This window comes from Mycteria americana, chromosome 1, assembly GCF_035582795.1.
Source record: "Mycteria americana isolate JAX WOST 10 ecotype Jacksonville Zoo and Gardens chromosome 1, USCA_MyAme_1.0, whole genome shotgun sequence".
NCBI lineage: Eukaryota > Metazoa > Chordata > Aves > Ciconiiformes > Ciconiidae > Mycteria > Mycteria americana.
The window spans coordinates 127,524,158-127,548,307 of NC_134365.1; positions in this window are offsets into that span (position 1 = coordinate 127,524,158).

Below are 24,150 nucleotides of genomic sequence, written 5' to 3' on the forward strand. Positions count from 1 at the left end.
CTCCAGCAGCGTGCCTTCCCGATCCAAACTAATCGGCTGAGCCTTCAAGGGTTAAAGAATATCAGCACTTGTCTCCATGGGCATCGCAGGACATATTTAAAAACCTCGACCCCTTTGGCTCAGTTGCCGAGGGAATTTTTCAGCTGAAAATGCCAGGGCTCTGGGAACTATTAAACCCCGCAAACCCTAGATTGCTTTTATGCCTGCCCCAGGCTGCAACCTCGGATCTTTTCTTTTCCCCTCTGCAAACTGCTGGGTAATGATCCCTTGCGGCGTGCCAGCTCACCTCCCCTTCTCCCAGCTGGCAGCCCAGCTCGGCAGCGATGCCCTTTTGTTCCGCCGGTGCTGAGATCTGCAAACTCATTGCTAATTACTGCATCTGGGGCTTCCAGCTCCAGCGACAATGCCAGGACTTGTGGCGGACTCCTGACGGCCAAAGTTCATCCCCCTGCTTATTTCCTTACCAAAGGCCATTATCTCTCATTTACATCTAAACTAGTTTTTTATACCAGTTTAAATGCTGCCCCTCCCCCTGTAATCTCAATGCAAATGAATTAAAAGTTCATTCTTCCGATGCTCAAATCCTGCGCACTTTCTTTTTCACTTCTTATTTAAATCACACACTGTTTTGAACTAAACCTTTTATTTCCTCCCAATTATTATTTCTGGTGTGTTTTCCAGAGCCTTACAACACAGCATCTGATTATACACAAAGCTTCGGAATAAAGCCCTGTTTTTTCCCTTCATTAAGGACACAAAGGATTCCTGTGTGAGCCAAGCAGTACTTTGGACATTAATACAGCTTTACACCCCAAATCACATCCCGGCTCTCCGCAGAGCAGATTGGGGAGTGGATCTGTGCCTTTCCTTGCTGCCAGCACCCTTTGCAGGCTCCAGCCAGCTCCTTCCCTCCCTGGAATTAACATCTGATTAAGCGGTGCCAGCATGTTCACCGCCAACTCCCGGCCGCTGGCTCTGCGCGCATCATGACCGAGTGTGTTTCCTGGCTAATCCTGCCTGCTCGGGTCCCCTCTGCTTGCCTCCAGGTTAGGGGTCCAGGGAGCTTGGTGGGCCCACCCAGGGTTTTACTGTTGCTGACCATTTCCCATGGAAGGGCATTACGGGGAGTTGTGTGTAAAGCCTCGGGAAAGATCAGTAATCTGTAAGCCCCACAGCCCTCCCTGAAGCATAAAATTAATGCATTTGAGAATATTTCAGGCTAAGTGATAAGACCAAGGTCATAAAGGCAGTCGGTGGCAGAGCTGCCTTTAACCCACACAGGCAGTCACCGTGTCCCTCCTGGATCTGAGATCTTGTCGTCTGGAAACTGCCTGAATCAGACCAGAAGCACAGGAAACCACCCCATCCGCAGCACGTTTCCCTTATTTAACGTCGTCATGCAGAAAGGAATAATGTATGCTGTGTTTACCACACGAAGAGGGGAGAGCTTTTTATCAAAACGATGCATTACTGAGCTGATTAGCTGCACAAGAAGTCTCTCTAAGCAAATGATTTTTATCTTGTTGAGTTTTAAAAATAAACTGCTTTTTAAAAATAAACTGCTAATATCTATCTAGTTTTAAAAATACTTCTGATTGCAAAGAAGAGGTTTGGCAGTCACCTGGAGCTGACAAGAAGCATTTGGAACTGTGGGGATTCAGGACAGGTTTCAAAAGCAGCGCACGGGCTGTGAGAAGCAATTTGCCAAATGGACACAGGATGGGAGTTGGAGCACTGGTTTCCCCAAAGAGAGTCTTCTTTTAATACAGAAAGGTTTTGTCTAACAGGCTTCACATGGGTCTGTAAGGTAAGGATACTAGACTTGCAGCTCTGATATCATACCACGCTTCTCCTTTGGGACCTTGGGCAATTCAGGTTATCCCTGTCTCTCTTAAAATCCCTATCTGTAGAACAGAGATATTGCTGCCTGCAGTAAATGTCTGCAAAGTGCTTGAATGTGAGGGTTATTACTGTTAAATATCTGTGCAGCTTTCACCTCTGCTGCACTGAGAAGCAAGCCAGTACGAACGATCCCTGCAACACACTGTCAAGCAGAGTGGGAATCTCATGGTGCAGGAGTGAACCTGGACTGAGAAACATGAGGAAAGCCGGAGCTGCTCCGTACCGGGAATTTTTTTCCTCAAATATTCAAAATCTGATGTAATTAGCTGCTATAGGCTTGCCTTCATTTTAGAAACAGCTGAGCCAGGCCACATGGTGCCTTGAGAGCCAAACTGCCTTTCTGACCTGCTGTGGAGCAACGTGTATGTCCCAAATGCCAGGGTGGCCACTTTTACTTCTATCACATTGAAAAAAAATTAACATCTGAATCCCAGCGATCCAGGTCAGACCGACCTTCGGAGAATATGCACAACCAGGGAGGTCATGAAACACCGCAAAAGCCACAAACAAAACCACTAATGGGCTTCTTTGCAGCCGTATCCCTGTGCCACCGGCCTCGCCCTTCTCAAACCGCCCTGTGCTGCCTTCAGGCTGCCGAGACGCAGCCTATTTTTGCAGAGCCAGGACAGTTAACGATACTTGGCGTTACTAATTCTGTAATTCACATTGTTTGTGCTGGCAGGGAATTCCCTGCCATGTTTTATCTCAGCCAGTCTCCTCTGGCTGTTTAAAATATTTGGAATTATTATTTCTGGCTCGCGGGTCCACCGTGGGTCATGGCGGGATTATTCCCGGGTCGCGCAGAAGCACATGGCTGCCATCCCCATTGCCGGTGGTCTGCAATGGATAGGACGTATAGCACATACCAGGGGTGGGGCGGCGGGGGGACCGCAAACTTTTTGGTTGACTGGGGACAGACAAAATTTAGGCAAATGGGCCTTAAGGTGTTGTCCTGGCTGTTCCTGGTGCCACTAAAAGAGGTACTGGGCTGGGCGACCGGGGAGCGGAAGGCCCATGGGGAAGCTGGTGGATGGGCAGGGGGGAGCAAGCGAAGCGGTAGAGCAATGCTGGGGGTGCTGCTCTGGGGGCTGGGTGTCCTCTGCGGAGGAGAGCTGGGGGGCTCGAGCTGCTCCTGGGGCCGGAGGGTAGTTTGGGGAGGGGTGCCTGTGTGTGGGGGGGGCCCACCAGCGTGGGGGTGCAGGGACCCAGGGGGGCCGTCCTCTGCTCGGCCGCGTGGGCTGCGGCGGCTCTGCTAGCACGCTGCGGCCCTAAATCAGCTGCGTATATTCATAACTGCTGTGCACGCCGGCCCCCGGAGCTGGAAGGCATATCACAAAGGGCACATTTTTAACACTTCTTTTAATCTCACGATCCTGCACATTTAAGCCTGAACTGCCTTGCATTTGAACCTCCGCAAATGCCTTTTGCAGCCCCCCCCCAAACCACAGCCTGCTCCAGAGAGAAACTAATTACAGCTGCCCGACAGGCTGCTAAATATTAAGAGCCCAATAACGGTGCAGACACAGGGACATCATCATCTGAATGACAAAAGCCGGTACCCAGCGGTTACTGACAGACTTGCGCAGCGGCGGACATCCCTGCCGGCTGCTGGAGCCAGGGGCACTGCCCCGGGAAGACCGCGCCTCTGGCTAAAACACCGTCTGGGGAGACGGCTCCAGCGCTTTCCGCTCCTTATCCCACGCGATTCGCGGCCAGGGTGAGGCCGGGCTTGCTGCCGATTCACATCACGTAAAGCCGGCGGGGACGGTCGGCGTGGCGGCAGCAGGCGTGGGCTGCGGGGTCTTGACCTTCATTTCTGCCCTTCCTCCAAATATTCTGCAATTACGCGTCGATTGCGGTGGGGGGGGAGGAAAGCAAACACGAAGAGGAACACGGCTGCGGGTGTTTGCTCTCGGCCGTGGCGCGTGGCGTAGTGGCTGTAGCACGGGCTGCTGGTAAAGCAGCAGAGGGGTGACAGGCAGAGCCTGTGTTTTGGGCTCGCTCACGTCCTGGAAAGTCCGACAGACCCTGCAGGACGACTGGCCGTAGGCACAAGTTCCAGCTAGTGTTAAAAAAAAAAAAAGCAGGCAAGAGGGATTTGAAATTCAGCTAAATCACACTTCCCTCTGAAAATTTCATTCCTGCAGTTGTTCCGAGTAACACGTACGATTACTCTAGCTGAAAGAAATGATAAAAAGCATTTCATTTTCTCAGCTCGTTTACTTTCTACATCTGGCAGCGTTTTGTGCGCAGGCAGTTTCGCCATTTTCCTGAGGTAGAGCGCTTGGAAATGGAAGCTGAGGAATAACAGCGCAAGATGTTTTTTTTTAAACTGTTTTGCAAACGCTTCTGCTTCTAACGACCAATAGACAAGCTAAAGCCCTTGGCAAAAATGGTATCACAATAAATAACACAGCAGTTTGCAGTGTTATTATAATGGTGAGAAAAACCTCCACGCTCCTTATTTAATATCCAGATACTACCTTGCAGTACGGTAGAGTACAATGTGCTGGCAGTAACTTTCCTAAAGCAAAATTGCCCTGCGACCTATTACTGTCCCCAACCGTGCTGTCACGAAGGGGGTGGAAGGGAGATGCGTTTCCCTTGGACGCTTCCATGGGGCTTGCCACCTGCCCTATAGACCAGTCCGGCTCCTCAAAGCTTGACGTCCTCCAGGGGAAGGGACATTACAATGCGCCGGCAAGCAGTGCACTCTTCTGATTTGAGCAGGTGCTGGGGAGACCGTGTGTGATGCAGGGTCCCGATGGCATGGCCTTTAGTCAGCAGGGTGCTCTGAAAGGACCCGAGAGGCAGCGCACGGCATGCTTGCACGTGAGGTGTGCCAGGCTGTGTATTGCTAATTATTCACAGCGAGGAGGCTGCTGCGCAAGGACACCGTGGCTCTGGGCTGATGTGCAGGTTCAGCGCCATGGTTCCCACCTGGGAAGGTTTGCAGGGCTTTAGCTCGGCTTGCTGGTGTCCCAAACAGCGGGGGAAGAGGCAGGACGAAGACGAGCAGAGCAAAGCAGTGCAGTCGGGGGGTGCTTCAAAGGTGGAGGGATACAGCCCTCTCAGAGTCCTCTCCTCCTCCTCCTCCTCCTCTCCTTGGCATGTCTGCAGCAGACAACAGAGGCACAAAGGGCACTGCAATTTGAAACAGCCGTAAGCATTTCGGTGTAATGAAGCCAACTGTCAGGGGGAATTATTTTTCACGCTGGTGTAACAGGTCATAAAAATCCTGTCAGGGAAAATTCAGATGAAGTTTATCTGCCCTTTAACGTGCAGGTGTGAAAGATCACAGCTCCAATCCAAACTGGACGTCCTCTCACGTGATGCACTGTCCCTCTTGAACGTACGTGTAACCAGAGTCCCGTCCCCTGGCTGGGTCGTCCCTTTCTCCGGTAAAGCCGAGGTGCTGATGGAAGCAGGACAAAACCCCTGAACCACCATTTCCCACGTGCACTCTCTGCATACCCCACACATTTCCATTAGTGTCCCACGCCAGCTGCCCTGGGGGCTCAGGACACGCATACTGGTTTAACCCACCCGGGCTAAGCGATAACGGTGCTCCCCACATCGCTTACAAACACCTTTTCACTGGACCAGCGAGACCCCATCGCACTGGATGGGAAGGCAGGGGAGAGGACGGATCCCAGGCACGGGGCTCTTGCTCCCCATTCACCCCCAGGTCGCTGGGGTTCGGCAGCCCAGCACGGTCCCCCGTGCCTGCAGATCATGTATCATTCAGAGCACGAGGACAAAGCCCAGCGTGCTGGCTACGGCTTGCTTGCTTAGAAATTTTTGAATAAAATGGCTTTTCCATGAGACAACGCAAGCTCATCAGAGCTGATTTGTTCCCCAGGAGCATGGCAGCTGCTATAAACTTTCACGGAGAAAAGGATGGAATTTCTCCTTAAAGCCAGAGTTTGAAGGAGGATATAATACCAGGTCTGCCTGGCCAGGAGCCAAATGATTAGGACAAGGAAAGACTGAGTACAACTATTTGAGCTGAGCAGAGCTTGCGCTTGAACCTGGGTCTCCAACACAGTCAGTGGGTGCCTTGGGCCAGCTCAGCATTGCAAAGCCATCCTGAAGCATCTGGATGGGGGTTGGGGAAGGCAGAAGAAAGCGAGAAATGCTGCAAAAACAAAAGCAAAAAAACCCCACAACAGAGAGAAACTGGAAGCTGTCATCAGCCAGGGAAAATTTCTAGTTACAAGCCCACTCTTGGCTATCCTTGCTCTGAACTGCTCGGCTAACCCCCCAGGGGCATCTCCAAAGTTTCCTCTTCTCTTCCTCCTTCTTTGAATACATACATTGTATTCAAATGCCATACATACATACATACATGTATTGTAATACACAGAACGTGTTCCTAGTATTTTACATACAAACTGCATGTAAACTTTCCATTAAACCTCCTGGGCTTTGTGCAGTACATGTAAGAGAGTCTGTAGCGAAGCGGAGATTTTACAAAGACGTCTTTGTATAAAAGTTTGAGTCATGGAACCAAATAGTGTTCCGCACCGAGGCGCAAAAATGGTACAAAAATTAAGATTTTAATTTTAATGTGATCTTAAACGTTGGTCCCAATTAGGCATATGCCCAAGTCCCATTGGAGTTAAGCACATCATTTCTTTGCTGAACAGGGAAGGCTGCTGAATCAGGACTCCAGACTGTAAAATTGCTCAATTGCCTTAAAATTTCTGGGGAAAAAAAATAGTGTGCTCTGAAAGCAATCACAAAATACATTTGGTATTCAAAGAGTATAAGTGAGTGCAGGGCTTATAATTAAATCCTTATCTACGAAGCTGCTACTGAGTGACTGTACATTCTGGGTAATTTTTAATGGCCTGAAACTCAAAAACCAGCATAACCAATTTTTTTCTTTTTTGCAGAAGACACAGCTAGTTAGCTATAATTCTGCAACAAATCCATTACTGCAAAACAAGTCCCTGATCCTGCAAGCATGAATGTGCTTACTTTTAACGATGCAAGCGTACCAAGGGAAGCCACAGCAGAAGCTACCGGCGTTAATATGGAGCAGCATGCAAGAGTGGGGCCCAAACAAAAATAAGGATGGAGTCGAGCCCTGAAGCGTGCAGCGGAGCTCTAGCCCTCCTCCTCGGTCCCACAGCTGCTCCTGCCCAGGGCCTGGGAGAAAGCCCATGGCAAGGTGACACGTGTGACACCGGTGGAGACATCAGCTGCAGCCAGCCATGGGAGGGCAAAAACTTCTTTTGCCCTCCTTCCCCCTCAACTCCTTAATTATGCCATATTTTCTCAGGAACAGCTTGTCAACACTTTTCACCTGGGTGAAAAACTCAGTGATGTAGTAACAGCAGTTTGGTAAATAAAGTCCCACATTAAAGAAAGGATACACAGGCCAAATTTTCAAATCTGGGTAAATGATTTTTTTTAAAGCCTGGTAATTTAAAAGGCAACTTGTCTGATTTTGCTTGACCTTTTGGGAAAATTCTCCACACTTTGAAGCCAAACAAGTTTTGCATCCAATAATAATGTGGAGGTAAGGTTCAAAATGGAAACTGTGGGTTTGCTTGCTGGCGAAAGGCTACTGTCTTTCCCGAAAGCACAGTGAGACCGAGGATGAGCTCTTCTCGGGTGTCGTTTTCCGTAACACTGTATTCTTTAAAAAAAATAAATCATGCCACAATTACAGGATCAAATGTGAGGTCTTGCCTGAAATAAAAAGTCGCACGGCTTTAACTGCAAATAAGTTTTATAAAAAGCTCTTAAGCAGGTCAAAGCATAGTGGGGACACTCTTTGTGGACCAGTTTCCCCCCTCCCTCCTCCTTGGGCAAGGAGTGCGGCTCACCCCCACCGAGGTGGGGTTTCGGAGCCACGGGGCGGGCTGCTCCCGGGGCTGGGGGGGGATGCCGCCATCCCTAGGGATTACAGAGAGCAGCCAAAATAGCCCTGCTACTTATAGGCGGGCTCCTCTGGGTTCCCAGGTCTCGATCCCGCTGCCTCCGTCGCCCTTGGCCGCCCGATGTGGAGACCTGTGCTTCTCACCTCCACCCGCCTGCCAACACCACCCCGGCCGTAAACCCAGCTGATCCCTCACCCAGGCGTTACCGAAGTGCCGCCCAGGGCTCCGACACGACCAGGCCGTGGCATACGGCCACAGCGACAGAGAGATGGGGGCAGGTGGGAATTTGTCCCAGGACCCTGGGACCGGTGTCACGTCCCCCGGCTCGCTGCACAGCCGTCAGCTCTCCTGCTGACGCCACTGTAGGAGTTTGGGGATGCCACGTCTGAGCTTGTCTTTCATGGTCCTGGGCTTTATTTTTTTTATTCCCCCCCCTGGATTTTGCCTATCTGTACATTTTATTGGCTCCTGTGCATTGGTTGCTAGGTAGCTCCCACTCCTACTCCCTTCTGCTCGCCCTTAACTTACTGCCGATCTCTCCAGTAGTTCCCGCATCCTTTAATTACATTAATATCTGTTACAGTCAAATGAAAAAAGAAAAAAAAAAGGGGGCAAAAAAAAAAAAAAAGCTCCAGGAACAAGCAAAGGCCAGTCAGCACAGCAGGCCTCCATCTTTTGGCTTTATCTTAATCCCTCCTTCCTGCTTTTTCAAGCAGACCCCCTCGAGTCCTTTTCCTTCTCTTGAGAAAAGCCCAGGCATCTCTTGAACTCATTTCTGCACTTTGCCTCAACCGTCTCCCCCGTAACTTATTCCATATGTTTGCTTGGCTTTGCCTTCTGCCGCCGTTCCCTGTTTGCTCCCAGCTCCTGAACCCTTAGATCCTATCGCTGGGGCTCTTTGTTGGCTTAATGGGATCGTCAGCCTGGCTGTAAGGCTTCCCCAGCCAGCCCTGCTCCCCTCTCCTGGGCTGCTACCCCCGCCCCAAGTCCAGAGAAATACGCATTTCGGCACTGGAGGTATAAATAGGCGATGCAGGTTAAATTTAAAATGTCTTGAAGCTGATAACCACAGGTGCAGGGGCTGCAATTCATCTGCTGGAAACAAACGCCTCTTTCTGGAGGGGTCTAAAGGAGAGGGGGGCCCCTGCGGCTCGGCGAGCCGGAGTGCTCCCCTCCTGATCCCCCCCTGCTCCCCCCTGCTCCCACCCTGCTCCCACCCTGCTCCCCCCCCCCTCCTGCTCCCCCCTGCTCCCCCCTGCTCTGCCCCTGCTCCCCCCCGCTCCCCTCCTGCTCCCACCCTGCTCCCCTCCTGCTCCCCTCTTACTCTCCCCTCTTTCTCCCCCCCTGCTCCCCTCTTACTCCCCTCCTGCTCCCCCCTTCTCCCCCCCTGCTCCCCCCCGCTCCCCTCTTACTCCCCTCCTTTTCTCCCCCTGCTCCCCCCTGCTCCCCTCTTACTCCCCCCCGCTCCCCTCTTACTCCCCCCCTTTTCTCCCCCTGCTCCCCCCTGCTCCCCTCTTACTCCCCCCCGCTCCCCTCTTACTCCCCCCCTTCTCTCCCCCCCGCTCCCCCCCGCCTGCTCACAGACCCCGCCGACTGTTTAAAAAAAAAGCCCGCTTGCGCTGGGAGCGGAGCGGTTTCAAAGGCCCCGCAGAGGAGGTCCTGGCTCTCCTCCAGGCCACAGGATCAGCCAAAGGGCAGCACGTAGGCTGTGCGAGGCGCCCGGGCAGGGCAGCTGTAGGGTCGGGATGGGTACCCCCCCCCCCCCCCCCCAGCTCCCCGGGGCTGCCCCGCTCCCTCCTGCCTTAGCACCAAGCACCAGCTGGGACACGCGTGTCCGTCTGAACTTGCTTGTTGCCCAGTCTTACGCTGACGTTGGGACTGGGCTGGATCTTGACACATCAAACCCGTGCCAGGATGTAGCTGCGTACCCTGGTCCCTGAGACGCTCCCCTTGCTTGCTGCATCCCCCGGCACCGCGATGGCTGGGAGAAGTACCCATCGTCCCTTCTCCTAAATGTGCGTGCCTCGGCTTCCCACCTGTGGGAAGCTTGCAGTGGTGCTGGTGCAACGGGGACCCTCCAGACCCCCGGCCATGAAGGCAGGAGGGAGAGCAGCAGGCAGCACACCCCCAGTCAGGGGGCTTCAAACCCACCCTGTAACTCCTCCTTCCACCGAAAATGAATGACAGGTGTTGTCATGGAACTGTGATAGCTACAGAGGAACTACACAGCCGTAACGCTAATAAAGGCCATACACTGGCAGGGCGGGGAAGGAGAAGAAGAGAAACTTAAAACACCTTTTTGTTGTGTTGTTCGATCCATGGCATAACTGGCTTCAGAATGAAAGCACTGCAGTTAGGGGTAGTTTTTCTTATTGCAAAAAATATTAAGAGTCCTACCTGTGTTTACCAACAGTTGAAATCTCAGTTGCAGCGTCATACTATTAAAAAAGCTCGCTTGCTATCATATTTTGCTTTATGACATGGAAACTTTAGAGGTGGAGTGGAACTCTGGATCTGGGGAGCCTCACTGGTAGCTGGAGCCTGGGGGCAGAAATTCCTGTCCCTTAGCCACACAGACCTCTGAGGCTCCAGAGGAGAAAGCGCTCATCCTCCCCTCTGCTTGGACAAAACCTTCCTTGTAGATACACATATCCGTGTGTCCTCAAGCCTTGAGCAGGAGGCTGCCAGCTGCAAGACCTGCTCAGATCACCCTGCTGCTTTGTTCGAACCGTAGCCACGCCGTGCTGCGGAGCAGGTCTCCCTTGGACAAGTCCCACAGCTTGCTCAGATGGTTTGAAACCGTTATGCAGCTTTCTGCTCCTAAGTCTCATTTGAAATGCCGCCCATCATTCCTGCAGAGCCCAACTGGGAAGTGAGGGCACCAGGACCCCGGCACGTCGTCAGTCAATAGGTGACTTTCCTCCGGCTAGGTGTTCACGGGTCTCCGCGTGTAGACACATTAGCACAGCGACAGCCACCACCATAGTGCGGTTTTGTGCTTCCTGCCACGTGGTAGCTTTGGGTTGCAAAGAGCCTCGGTACAAACCCGCTTGGCCGGACGCATGCTTTTTCTGTGCTCTTATCTGTCTGCCACCTGCAGAAACAATGGGGCTGAGATGGTGTCCCTGCGCTTCGGGTACCATATACCTCCCAACAGCATCTTCCCGCAAATACAGCCCAGCCGTTAGTGCCTGTCACCTATATGCTAAGCAGTAACACCGTTTCACTTGAACTCTGGCTGCTACTCGGGGGCAGAAGGAGGAGGAAAAATATGGGGCGGTTACGTAATCAGGACAGAAATAATTAGGTAGATGAAATCCTAAGAGAAGTAATCCATCTTTTGAAATGAACTGGCAGCTTGAAAAATTTAGAAATCTTCATCAAACTATTACAAGCCCGAAGCGTGCGTGTGCTTTGTTTTATGGATTCTTAACACATACAGGACATGAAAGTATAATTAAGGGTTTGCCGTCCATCTTCTTGATATTGGAGTTGGACACGGGAGACCACGATAAATAATCCGTAAACGATCCTTCAAAAACGAATAGTCTATCAATTAAAAAAAAAAGACTCTTGGCATATAAATCACTTATCTACTTAACGTTGTCCCCTTTTGGTGCTGGAGGTCTGGATGAAAAACAGAAAACATAGAGTTAAAACATGCCTACCATAATATTGTCCAAGGTAACTTTTATTCACTCTATGCATGATAGGAAAGTAACAGGGCTAGAAAATTATTTCACCTGACCAAAGGCTCGAAGAATGGCACATATTTCCTTCCACTTAAAAAAGAGTGGTATAGAAGCATTAATTGTCATGATGTGGCAGGTGTGCATCAGACCCATGAAAATACTCACCCGTATCTCCGGCCTGACCACAACCTGCTGCTCGTACTGCGTACGAGCGCAGAGGTTTCTCTGCGCAGGTCCCCCCAGCCCCTGCTCCCAAACACAGTTGTTTGGTTTTGGCTTCACTTTTAAACAATTACCAGCTAAGACCCATCCTTACTGTGCTAGCAAAGCAGTGCTTGAGAAAGCCCTATCTTCTCCCACCTTGGTGAGGAGAGGAAATGTGTTTTCCCTTATTTTTAAGCTTGTGGTTTGTTGAGCATACTTCTGACTTGTTCTGTAATACTTGCTAGCCGCGCTGGAACGATGCAGCCCCTGTGCTGGTGCCAGTAGCTACAGCCCGGCCAGCTTCAGCCGGCAGAGGTTCTCATGGCGCGGGCCGTCAGAGCCGCGCTCCGGCTGGCGAGCTGAAAGATAACCTCCGTGGTCGCATGTGCAGCTCGCCGTTCTCCGTTGGCAGCAGCCTGCTCCTCAGGGAGCACTGAACCGCCAGTTCCTCTTATCAGAGGGGCAAGGTGGGGGAAAAGACAAATGCACTGCAAACTGCATGCTACAAGATGTGCAAACCCCAGGGCAATCAGCCCCACCACTTCTGTGGTTGCCTTGCTCGTATGAGTGTACCCCTGCTTAAAACTACCTTGCTGGCCTGATTTGACACGCTGTTGGTGATCCAGTGTGTCAAAAGGCAGCTCTCCTCCTGCTCCGGGGCTACAAATCCTTGATCTGATGCTCCAGCCTCCCCACGCCCGCATCGGCTCCTGGTCATGCAGGGCTCCCCGCACTGCCAGTGCGGCATAGGAGCTGTGTAGCCCCAGCTTAGGACTTCCTTGCGTGCTGCATGGGGCATGGTGACAAGGGTCCAAGTGGTGACCGTCCTCAGGAACTCCAGCAACCCATGACACACAGCCCCTCCAGTCCTCCCCTCTCCGGCTCCAGGGTCCAAATACCCCAAATTCTCTCCCCCAGGCTGCCAGTGCTCCCATCCCAACTTCTCTTGTCCCAACCCCCCCATCCCATATCCCTCCAAGCCTCTCCAGGCCCAAAGGTATGCACGCCCCTCCCTGCTTGCCCAGCACGTCCCGCCTCGGTCCCCCTTGTGCTTTGCAAGCCCCGTGCAGCCCCAGCTCCCGGCGTGCCTAGGGCTCCCAGCCCTTCCCTCCCAGGGCTGCTGGCTGCCAGCAGCTGAGGGGCTTCCTTGCTTTAATAGTCACATCTAGACTCCTGCCTGTCCAAACAGCTGCAACAGACGCACGGACACATTTTTAAAAATCTTGGGCTGCCTGGGAAAGCCTTGATTGTCAAGGCTCTCTAAAGCCATTCCCGTGAATGTTGCAGGCACCGGCTCTCCGCACCACACCATGTTCCTTGGAGCAACGGAGATGAGGTTAGGTTGGGTGAAACTTCCAGGGATTTCCATTTTTTTTAAACAGCTGACTCCAGCCCATGAAACATCTGTCCAGCTGGAAAAGGCCACAGAGCTCACGAGACTCATTTTCACATTAGCTGGCCCCCGTAACAGTGCCAAGCCCCACCTACAAAGGCCAAGTCATCCCCATCTGCAGCCATCTCCCCTCTCCTGTGTCTTGCTCAGGCAATCATCCATCTTGTCCACTTCTTGTGATTTTGGGAGAACTCTGCCACCATGGCAACGGCTGTGTCAGACAGACTGACACACACCCATAACGCTGGAGGAGATGCCTCAGAGTTTTTGCCATTACCAAATCCTTCCACTTCTCTCACCCGTTAACTCTTTTAATGCTGACACTCCCGTGTTCCCAGCGAAGCCTCTGGTCTGGAGACCAGCTTGCTTTGCTTTCACTGGGAGAAATACTGGAAGAGTTGCCAAATTTTTTGTCGCACTTGTGAAGCTAAAATGTCAGGGTTAATCTTGAAGGAGGCATGAGAGGCTGGAACATGAGTTTTGAGGCTGGTGACTATTGTCTTGACACCACTCAGTGGGCAGGAGTCCGTGCATGGGCTAGCTATGCCTTTTGGTAGCGATCTCAAGAGCGCGTTAGCTGGTCCTTATGGGATTGTTGAACTATTGCATCCTGGTGGTTTTTTTTTTTACGTGGTTGAACCCTTTTTAACTTCATTCCTCTCAACAGAAGTTCATTTAGATGTACGGTGGGCTCAGGGACTGCGTATCAATAGCTGAAGCAGCCTTTTATCCATCTCTTTTGCAACTGGTATCAGTGACTGGCTGGAAGGTACAGCCAATTGGTTTCCAGACTGATTTGAAAAAACAAGACAACCTCAGACTAATAAACTGCTGCAGACCCCCTTTTTGGTTTGGGAGAAGCCATTCTGAGGGTGAGGAACCAGCTGCTCTCTCCATATTTCTCATCCTCCAACATGTCTGGGAGGAGAGGTCTTGCCTGGGGTGCCAGCTGCATCCTCCACAGTGTCCATGGGGAGAACTTCGCTGGACATGTCTGCAGCAGCCAAACGCCTGGGAAACTGGTGTGCCCATGACTTCTCACTCCTCGATTAGAAAGTGGCTTCATTCCTAGCTTCAGAGACCTGGAGATCATGCTGGGCAAAGGCAGACTTAACTCGGGGCATGGTGGCAATTGCAGGGCTTGCCTAGAGAAGCCGAGAAAACAAGCTGAGGCCAGGGGCTCTGGCACTGAAGATGCGCATCGTCTGTGGACGACAGCGAACGCAACGCAGACAATGATGCAAACCTTAAAAATGCAAATCTTTGGGCTATAAATTTACTACTCTACCCAAGGCAGTTGTTAGTTTTCCATATTTATTTATGATTCATTACAATCTGGATTTTTATAGATCTTCTACTTTAAGTTTTATATTTAATTGAATGAGAGTCCTGGTATCTTTCTGCATGCGTTTATGTGGTTTTCATTAACTACTGTGCAATCTAAGAAAGATCTTTGTTAACCAAAAATAAGGAACGTTTGTTAATGTTTAATGGAAACAATAACAATAAAATTACACAACGATAATTAAAACCACCCCAACCGTAAAAGCTCCTTCTTAATGAATCATATTAAGAGAGGGTTCAAGCATGTATTTATGATCTGGGTTGTGATTTATGGGCTAAATCCTGCCCTCGTATGCCTGCATGAGGCTTTCACTGATTTCCATGGGGGCAGCACGTGCAGCGGAAGAAGGCAAATTTTGGATGCGTGCTGATTCAGTGCTGCCAGAAAAGAACATTATTTTACCCTGACACAGTATATGCAGAACTAAAACGTAACCCTCCTCCCCCCGCCATTAAAAATAGAGAGAATATGAAGCATGACATTGCTGTGTGCCCTGGCGCTCTCCTGGTAACTGGCTGTTGGGAGCTTTTCCAATGGACGGCCCAAACTCCCAGCAGTGATTTATCACTAATTGTCGCAACGGACCTAGAGCTGCAAGCGGTTTGCAGGGGAAACAATAACTGACATCGGCAAAACCGCTTTCTCGGGCAGTTTGCAGGACCCAGCCTATTGCACAGCATTGCACATTCAAGAACTGGGTTCTCTTTTACACTGAAATTTCTCTGTGCCATGCCGGGGGCAGAAAAGGCTTGCAGTGGGTGCAGCCCCAGTCTGCTTTCCTTCTGAGGCTGATTGACTTTTCCTGCATGGAGTAAATGGGCCTTAGGGCAAAGGAGAATCAGACCCGAAACGTTTCTGATTTGCACGGAAGAGTCAAGAAAGACAAGGCAGCATTCATGAAACTAATAAGACATTATGATGTTAATGATTTTTAATTAGTCAGATATAGGTTTTTTTTTTTTTATCTGGATACTTTTAGGGCATGAGCTGATAGTTGTGCAAATAATACCACCAGGCACAGCACTTTGGAGGTATTTACAAAAAAAAAGACCGTCTATTAGAAAAATGACCGATCTCCATCTATTCCACAGCGAGCAGAACTGCCATCTCCTTTAATAACCCCCGATGGCTGCATGATAGAGCTGCAAACTTGCGCTGGGGGGAGAATTTAATTTTCAAAGTCTGCGAGCAGCAACCAGCATGTCGCACAGGGCAGGCTCGGAGTCTCTTGCAGATCTCGTGTGCCTCTGCCCGGCCACGTAACCCCTCTCCCTCCTTCCCTCCCTCCCTCCCCAGGCAGGCGCTGGGCTCTGGCTGTGCCTCCCCAGCACCTCCCCTGGCTGGAGAATTTTGCCGAGCGAGGCCTGGACCCGACTGCCAGCGAGAAGGGTGGGGGAGGCTGCAGACCGTGCCGCTTGCGCTTGTTTGCATCGGCTGCCAACGCAACTCGGAGACTTATTTTTTAAAAAATGGAGCCCCCTAATGTCTATTTAAACCAAGAAAAAATCTACATCCCCGTCAGCCTTCCAGCCGGAGCCCTGGCCCCTCAGAAAGCCGCTCTCGGCTTCTTCAATTAACAAATACGAAGCAAGCGCCCTCCTTTCCCAGCACAATGCAGGCTGCCGCTATTATCCCTGGCCTCCCAATTATCTCCGAGAATCTTTCACTTAATGAAGTTTCTCTCCCTCCCCTTCCCGGCTCCCCAGACTCAGGGAAGCTTGCCGAACCAATTTAGCAAAATGTTAGGAAGAAAAAAATGTAACTGCGTTTTTCTTTCTTTCTTTTGCCGTTTAGTCGGCAGCTCCCTGCTCTGTTCTCAGTTGTGTCCTTCAGAGCAGCGCAGATCAGAGCATGGAAATGCATATCTTGTGGGTGCCGGGAGATGTGAATCATGAAAATGGAGACAATTCCTTCCCCTTGATCACAGTTTGCCCACTTTTTTATTAAAAGGGAGCCTTAAATAAAACTCTCACATCCGAACACCTCCAAAATTGGGAATCGGATCTAGGTTTTGATTGTAATTCTGCCACTGCCTATGACAGTAATGGGTCAAGCCAGGCTTCGAAGGTGAGCCATTACCTGGTGGTGCCCTGTCAAAAAGCCAGCGTAAATCAGGCTGGGACTGCGGTGTCTCCGGACCAGCTCCCAGCCTTGCAACATTGCCTGGCCGCCTTTTTTTCCCCCTGCATCGTTCCTCTTTTCTGCTTTTCCCTCCTTTCTGTGGTCATCACTTTATTTTGTCTCCTTTTTCAACTTTAACAGGATGTCTAACACTCCTTCCACTGCCTTGCCTATAGATTTTTCCTTTCCAGGTCACCCCACTCTATACTAGCTTCCACCTATGCTTTTAACAGCATTCCTATAATTAAGAGCAAAGAAGAAAAAGAAGTCTGCTTAGATTTATTTTTAAATATGCCACATTGCTGCCATTAACCTCTCATGAAGGCAACACAGTGTGTCTTATTTAACACCACATCTTTCATGAAGAGAGGCAAAGGGCTCCTTCGTCTTACCACCCCCTCCTTGTCACTAATCCTGGCAAAGATTTGAGCCCCCAAGAGCACCTACCACGATGCAAAGTTCCCTGGTTTAAAACAAAGGCTTAGCCACCCCCAGGGATGCAAAGTTTGTGGCTTCTTCATGAGCTAGCCCTACGGAGGGATGCACGCAGCAAAGTCTGAGAAGAGCTTAGCGTAGTCTGAGCCACCAGGCCCATGTGATACAATGAAACTGGGATGGAAATTTCCTGGAAACTCACTAAAAAACCCAACAGTGGGTCAGGATTGGTGGGAATCAGTTGGCAGACCTGGACGTCAGTGGACAGTTGGGTTTCTGGCTGAACATTTTTCACCAGAAATGTCTTCTTCCCCGTGAAAATGCTGAGTTCTGCCTGAGAAACTAGATGTGCCACCCCCGGATTTCTTTTCGTGCACCCCTTCATGCCCTTGTCGTCTCTGCAGTCCAAGCTCTCGGCACAGGGCCTGTCCCCATCCCCTTCCCATGTGGTTACCACCACTGCGGCAATGCCACCCCATCCACCATCATGGGGCACAGAATCGAGCCTGGAGTCCAGCTGGAAAACAAAGTGGGGTGAAGTGTGGGGGCGAGAGCTCTGATTAACTCCCCCTGCCAGGACTGCTGAACTTAAGCACTTGGGGGTTATTCTGGTGGACAGAAAATCCCTTTCAGGAGGGGGAGAATAGAAAATCATACTAAACAATTTACAGCTGGGTGGCAGCTCTTCCCCTCCCGTCCCCAAGGAAATCCTGATGTCTTTCAAACCAACAAGCCGGGCAGGCCTTTATCTGAGGGCAGGCTCTGACCTCACCTGAGCCTTAGAGCGGGCTGCAGGAGAGCAAAATAAAGAAGCCGAGTCCCCAGCTGGCCTTTTCAAAGTGTAAGGGACCTGTTCCAGCCCGAATGCGTTTCTATAGCAGTTTCTTCCAAACTCAGACCACGTGCAGATACTGCCTGTTGGCACCTTGGACGTGCAGGTGCCTTTTGGAAAGCGGCGCTGGGGAGCTGGCAGCCAAAGCAAGCAAGCGATCCAGCGCCTGGGATGCCTGCGATGGGGTCCTGCCTCTATTCCCGAGCCCGGGGGCACCAACGCCAAGCTGCTAAAGCGAGACGATGCTCCCAGGCTTGATTTTTGTCCGTCCTGGCTCTGACTCTGCACAGGCAGGGGTGGAAATTGCATCCGGAGCTGAAAGCTGGAAGTCCAATAAGCTGCTGGCTGCCAGCCGAGACCCCCCGAAAGCGCTGGTACCCAGAGACAGCTGCCACCCCAGGGAGCTGCTGGCTGCCCCTGCCAGGAGAGGTGAAGTCCTTGGGGGGTGAGCAGGGCTGCCCAAGCATAGGAGGAACTCCAGCTTAGGGGAAAAGCACGCTGGAAGAGGAAGGAGGAGAAAGCACCAGAAAAAGCAGCCCATGACGAGCACATTTCCCGCTTTGATGGCCCAGGAGCTCAGTGCTGTGCCGGCGCTTGGTGGAGCGGAGGCAGGGAAATCAGTTTGGCTGGAGCCGACAGCGAGCGCGAGCCTGTCCCGGCCAGGCACTGCGATCCCTTCCCTGTACTGCCAAGGATATTTTCCTCCTTTTCCTGCCACGTTGTGGAGTCCATTTCTCGGTTTCAGCGCTCCCCGCTTCCCGGTTCGATTCCCTATCGTGCGTCTCCCCAGCGTGCTTACCCGGCTCAGGTCTCCGCGACGTAAAGGAGCCCGTGTCCAGCCCGGCTCAGGTCTCCGCGACGTAAAGGAGCCCGTGTCCAGCGGGTGCTGGCCACCCCTGGCAGCGGCTGTGGGATGGCCGCTCAGTGGGCAGCTGCTCAGCGTCCCGCTTCACCCCTGCTGAACGCCGGGCTGCTCACCGCGTTACTCCCAAACGTTTTACTGACAGCCCGAGGCAGAGCCCCACAGGAATTATTGCCTCTCTTTGGAAAGGGATGAGTAAAGCAGAGAGAGAGAAGCCGAAACTATGGCAAATTTTGTCTCTAATTTCAGGCGGCCGATCTGTACACTTGGTTTTCCCTTGTATGTCACACTTTGTATGTCCAGATTACAGCTCCCCTGCTTCCCGCCGCAGCACTGAGTGCAGATTTAACCCCTCAGCTCGCAAACTGGGTACTCCACAAACGGAGACTTCATCGCCCAGGTCCTGACAACCTGTACGAATTTGGGGTTAAGCCACTTTCCTAGCATTCAGTCTGAGCTCTGCGGGCAGCGAGGGATACAAATCGGTGTGTCAAGCCTTTTGCCTTAATCCCGTGACTGTGACATCTCCTTCTGTCATCCTCACTACCAATGGCCATTTTGGGCACCGAAGGATGCAGCAGTCCCGACGGCAACAGCCTAATTCTCTGCGCAAACCCTCCTGCCTTCCCCAGCACAGTCTGTTTGGGTACCAGGGGACGGCATCTGTTTCCCAATGGCTTTAAAGGTTCTTTTCCCTCTGTTCTGGAATGACAGCAGCATTTTTTTCAAGAGCAGAAATGGGCACATGTCCAGTTCTGGACCAAAACTTGAGCTTTTGTTTTTTGGAAGTGCCTGTGGTTTGACTGCTGGCCCAGTAAGGGGGATTCAGACAGCAGTGTCCGGCCCCCCTCGGTTTCCCTGCCTGCTGCCTCTCTGCATGATGCCGAGGAAGGACGTGGGCTCGGTCCAGCCCCCAGCCCAGGATGGGGTTGTTGTGCCCGGCCGTGGGGACTGAGGAGGTCTGGCTGCCTTTCCTGCTTTCCCAGTATCGTAACCCAGAAATGAAGCCTACATCGGTATTGCTAAATAAAAGAGTGCAGGGGTTGATTCATGTGCCCAAGACAAGGGGCACTAAATTGCTTGTATGTCAGTATTCCCTGTAAAGCAGAGTGGCTGTGCCTAAATAATACGGACTTGGGTCTTCTCTGGGCCCAGAGGAACCAGCCCCTGTGGTCCTAAAATGTGACTACGACCCCTTGCACTTTTTTTTCAGTTTAAAGCCACTGAAGTAACAGGAGGGCTGTGTCGCAGCCCACCAGAGCTGACTTTTATGGTATGAAAATTTATGGCATAGCATGTGGTACAGCTTAAAAGCTTAAGGGGTGGCTGAAGGTGCAAGGTTTACTGGAGTAGCAGTGGAGATAGATAGCGGGGATAGCAGGAGGTTGTAGCGTTTGCCATCCTGCCTTTTGGTGGTAAGCCCTGAACCACTCTTGGTCCTTGTTTTTGGGAGCGATCAGGTTGTGCCCGGGCAGTGTGTTGGAGAGCGCTGGCTCATACGTGGGCATGCTCCGGGTCAGAGTCAAGGAGCAGAAGGAACATTGGAGGCGATCCCGTGCCCCAGGCTCCAGCTCGCTCCCCGGCTGTTTGTTTAGTGCTGTGCTTGTACCCAGCGGGACCAAACCCAGCTGCACAGGTCATTTGATGGCAGCGCTCCCTTTTGCATCCTCAACATGGTCCAGGTTGCTTCTTTTTTTCAGTTGTACTGTCAGCAGCTTTTGAAAAGCAAAAGCTTTTTTTTTTTTTTTTTAAAAAAATCCCTCCGCAAACAAAGATACAACCAGAAGGAAGGCTGCCAACCTTTAAATGGTGCTTTAGCCCAGCAGAGCTTTTGGCAGTGATCTCCACCAGCTGAGCTAATGGTGTGGCTGGTAGCTGTAGCAAACCATTCTCCACCAGGTGAATCAGCTTCTGGAAGGATGGGAGATACGCATATTGCCTGGGTCTGAAGATGACCATGGCCTCTTAACAGGTGGTAACCAACCTCCATCCGCTGGGGTGACTTGTGTGGCTTTCATCCCCACCTGCCTCTGGTTCCTGCATTAATGCCCCTCTTCGGCTGTCCCAGCTTGAGGCTCCCTTTGCCTTTTCTGCGTGCTAATGCTGGACACTTCCCATTCCTATCCAGGCGGTGCCAGGAGGAGCACTGAAAACCCGTGTCATCCCATCGATGCTTACATCTCCAGCATCCAGCTCTTTTGCTGCCTTTGAGAGCCCAGAGGAGCAAGTGCAGGGAAAATCTGGCTCTGCCGCCGCTGCCCCGGAGCCAGCCCGGGCAGAGCAGCCTTGGACCTGCAGCAACTGCAGCCGCCGCTTGTCCCGGGCTGTGCTGAGGCAGGAATGAAGGCTGTCCTTCAGAGGGTTAGAGCAGACCCACGTTGGGGTAGATTTGCACAGGGCCAGCAAAAAATGACTCCTTTTTCCCTGGCAAGTGCTGAGATCCCTGATCCAAGTCCTGAAAACGCTCAAAAGAGGTGCTGGCAGAATGGTTTTAGCATAGACAAAACTGAAGTATTTTCTTCCAGCTCCATTCAGAGAGCCAGCTGAATCATTTTTTGAAATGCTTCCCTAAATATTCAGCCAGAGATGTGGAAAACGTCTGTACAAATATGTAAAAGAAAAGCTTGCGAGGACTCTGACGCGTAGTGCACTGTATTAGAGAAGGTTAGGTGCAGCTATCCCCACCTGCTCCGGCTCTACCACACAGCCCTCACCTCTGCTTCTGTAGAGTCTGGGTGTCCTTGACCACCACAGTCAACCTCTGGATGAAATGTTGTTATCTCTGCCATGGAGAAAACCCTTCACGGGCTCGCTGTGACACTCAGTCATTTGTGTAGTACTGAAGGATGGAAAGCGTTACACATGTGTTATGTATTATTATTAACTCAGAGAGTTTCTCATTTCTAGTACCATGAACGATAGTCACAGATGTACAAGGGTCCGCACAGTTTATAACAGAGGTAGGCTAGAATAAGGATAGTCTTGAACTTTCTATTGGCTATTTCTAATTCAAAACCAGATCTGGACCTGAGGTTCAGCCTTTGCTCTTTAGTTATCCAAATAATAAAATTAAGACCAAAACCAGATCAATTTAGGAAAAGTTAAGGTTCAGATCATATCAAAGACTGTACCTCAGGCCCAAATTTAACATGCTGATACTTTTTCTCCTTGCTTTTAATCTATGTGCGGGACTTCCTCCTCCTCTTTACAGAAACCAGGTGCGTATTCTTTCCTAACGGCATTTCAGGGCAACGTGTATCCTGCTTTATGTGCCTGATCTGCATTCCACGAAACAAAAAAAGGAAAAAGAAGCCAGGAGTGCTTACAAGTATTAAAATGGCAACAGGGGATGGGAGCAAGATTCAGTGCAATAGAAAGCAGATTAGATTAAGCAAACTGTTGAAAATTTATTCTTCTGGTTAATTTTATCTGTAAAATTGTCCTAAAGACTAATATTGTCAATTCTCATTTGGCTCCGTAGGACCCTGCGTGAATCCAAAGCCATCCTTTTTTGGCAGGCCTTTTTATCACCAGTAGTACAGTGACATCTAAGTGTCAAGAAGATGGGCCAGTCGGAGCATAGAAAATTGATTTGAGCGGCACCATCCCCCCTTGGCTGGCTGCAGATAAACAGTGCAGCTAATACGCTGCTCCCGACCTCTTTGGGGCTCTATTTGAATATGATCTAATAAGGCAGCTGCTTCACTGGAAATGCTGAAAGTAAAGTAGTCCCTGGGAAGTTTTGCTTTTCTCTTGCGTTTTCAAAAGGTGGGGCAGAATATTAAAAAGAAAAAAATGACTTGCAACCATGAGAGCCTTACACATGAAGGCCTATGTGCCATTTGCTGCTTGATGGTTTTTTTTAAACACTGAAAATAAAGGAAACTAGTCTACATTAGGCATAAAGGTATAAAAGCACAATTAAGCTATCTTGGCTCTTTTTCTTTCCCAAAGCTTGCTTTCCAAAACACCCGAGTAATTGATATGCTCGAGACATTGTTTTAGAAACAATTTGCACAGGTGCTGATAGCAATGGTGCTCAATACATCCCTCCCTTCGAGCTGCTGCCTTCCGGGCTGCAATCGCTCTCATTTCCACCGTCAAAACGGGAGCCGAAGGCACAGCATGAACCAAACCCTGCCCGCGAGTACTCCTCCGTCAGCCAGCTCTTTAAGCGAGGGCTGCAAACGGGATCGGGGGCTGGCCGTACCTCCCCGGTGGGCAGACGCTGCAGGGCCACCGCTGCAGCTCAGAGGCCACGCCGCGGCACGGCCGCATCTGCCCAGGGCACGAGGGCGGCCGGCGGGTTACGCCGGCAAGAGGGTGCCCCGTGGCACTCACGGGGGCTGCACGCCCGCGCCGGGGCCGGCCCCGGGTCTCTGCGGCCAGGATCAGAGGACAGCACCCTTCGACCTCGTGTCCCCGGCCGTGGGCAAGCCCCGGGCAGGGGGCACGGTGGCGCTGGGCTGTCGCAGGCGCGATGCTCTGAGCGGTGAAGTGCCGAGGGCACGGAGGCAGCCCTGCTCCCTGCAGAAAGGAGCGGGAGTTCCCATCTGCTTCGGGCCTTTGCCTGGTTTTGGATGAGGGAGAGATCGAGCACAGAGGGAGGTAGGAAAAACGTGAAAAGGCAGAGCCCCCCACTCGGCACTCTCTTCTTTTCTTCCCGTTTTGAGATCAGGGGACTGGAGCGCTCCTGCCATTCATCTTCCCTCCCGCCTGCTCCCAGGGCTGCCGTGCTCCACGCAGTTTCTTCGAGTGCTGTCATCCCCGCAGCATCCGAGTGCCTTCCAGTAGGGCATTACGCGAAGTGACTAACATCTGTCACATGTGGCTCATTCTTTCCCTCAATCAGCCTCAATCAGGTTTTCTGCAGGCAGCACTTCCTATCTCCAAATAACAGCCATCACGGGGGCTGGCAGGACGGATGCTCTCTCCTCCGCTTCTCCTTTCCTAGCTTTATTCTGATTTTCTCCCATTTCTTTTCATTACCTTTTGTTTTCTTCCTGCTCACCACCACCACTACCGTTATTTGCCTTTGTCTTCCACGTCCCCAATGAATCTTCTCTCCTCTCTTTCCTTATCCCTTTCCTTGATCCGTTTCCTCTTTCTTCCATTTCCTCCTACAACCACCGTCGTCTTCCCCTCTTCCCACCGTGCTGCCACCCCTTTACCCCCCCATCTTCCCCACATCCAGTGCTAGGACAGCTAGCTGCAGGGCTGGCCACTGCCTCCACCCCAGGTTGTGTTGTGCTGGTAGGAGAAACCTCACAGCCTGCTAGGTCCCACCAGCCCTGGGACTTCTTCCTTCAGTCAGTGCCCTTCATACGCCAGTTCAAAGTAAAGGCATGTGGAGGCAAAGGCAGCCAGGTGTGGTCACACACGTGAGGTTCTACCCACCACCTCTGGAGCAGACCATGATTAGGAAGCAGAATTGTGTTTGCACCCCTGGCCTGCTCCTACCATGCTGGTGGCT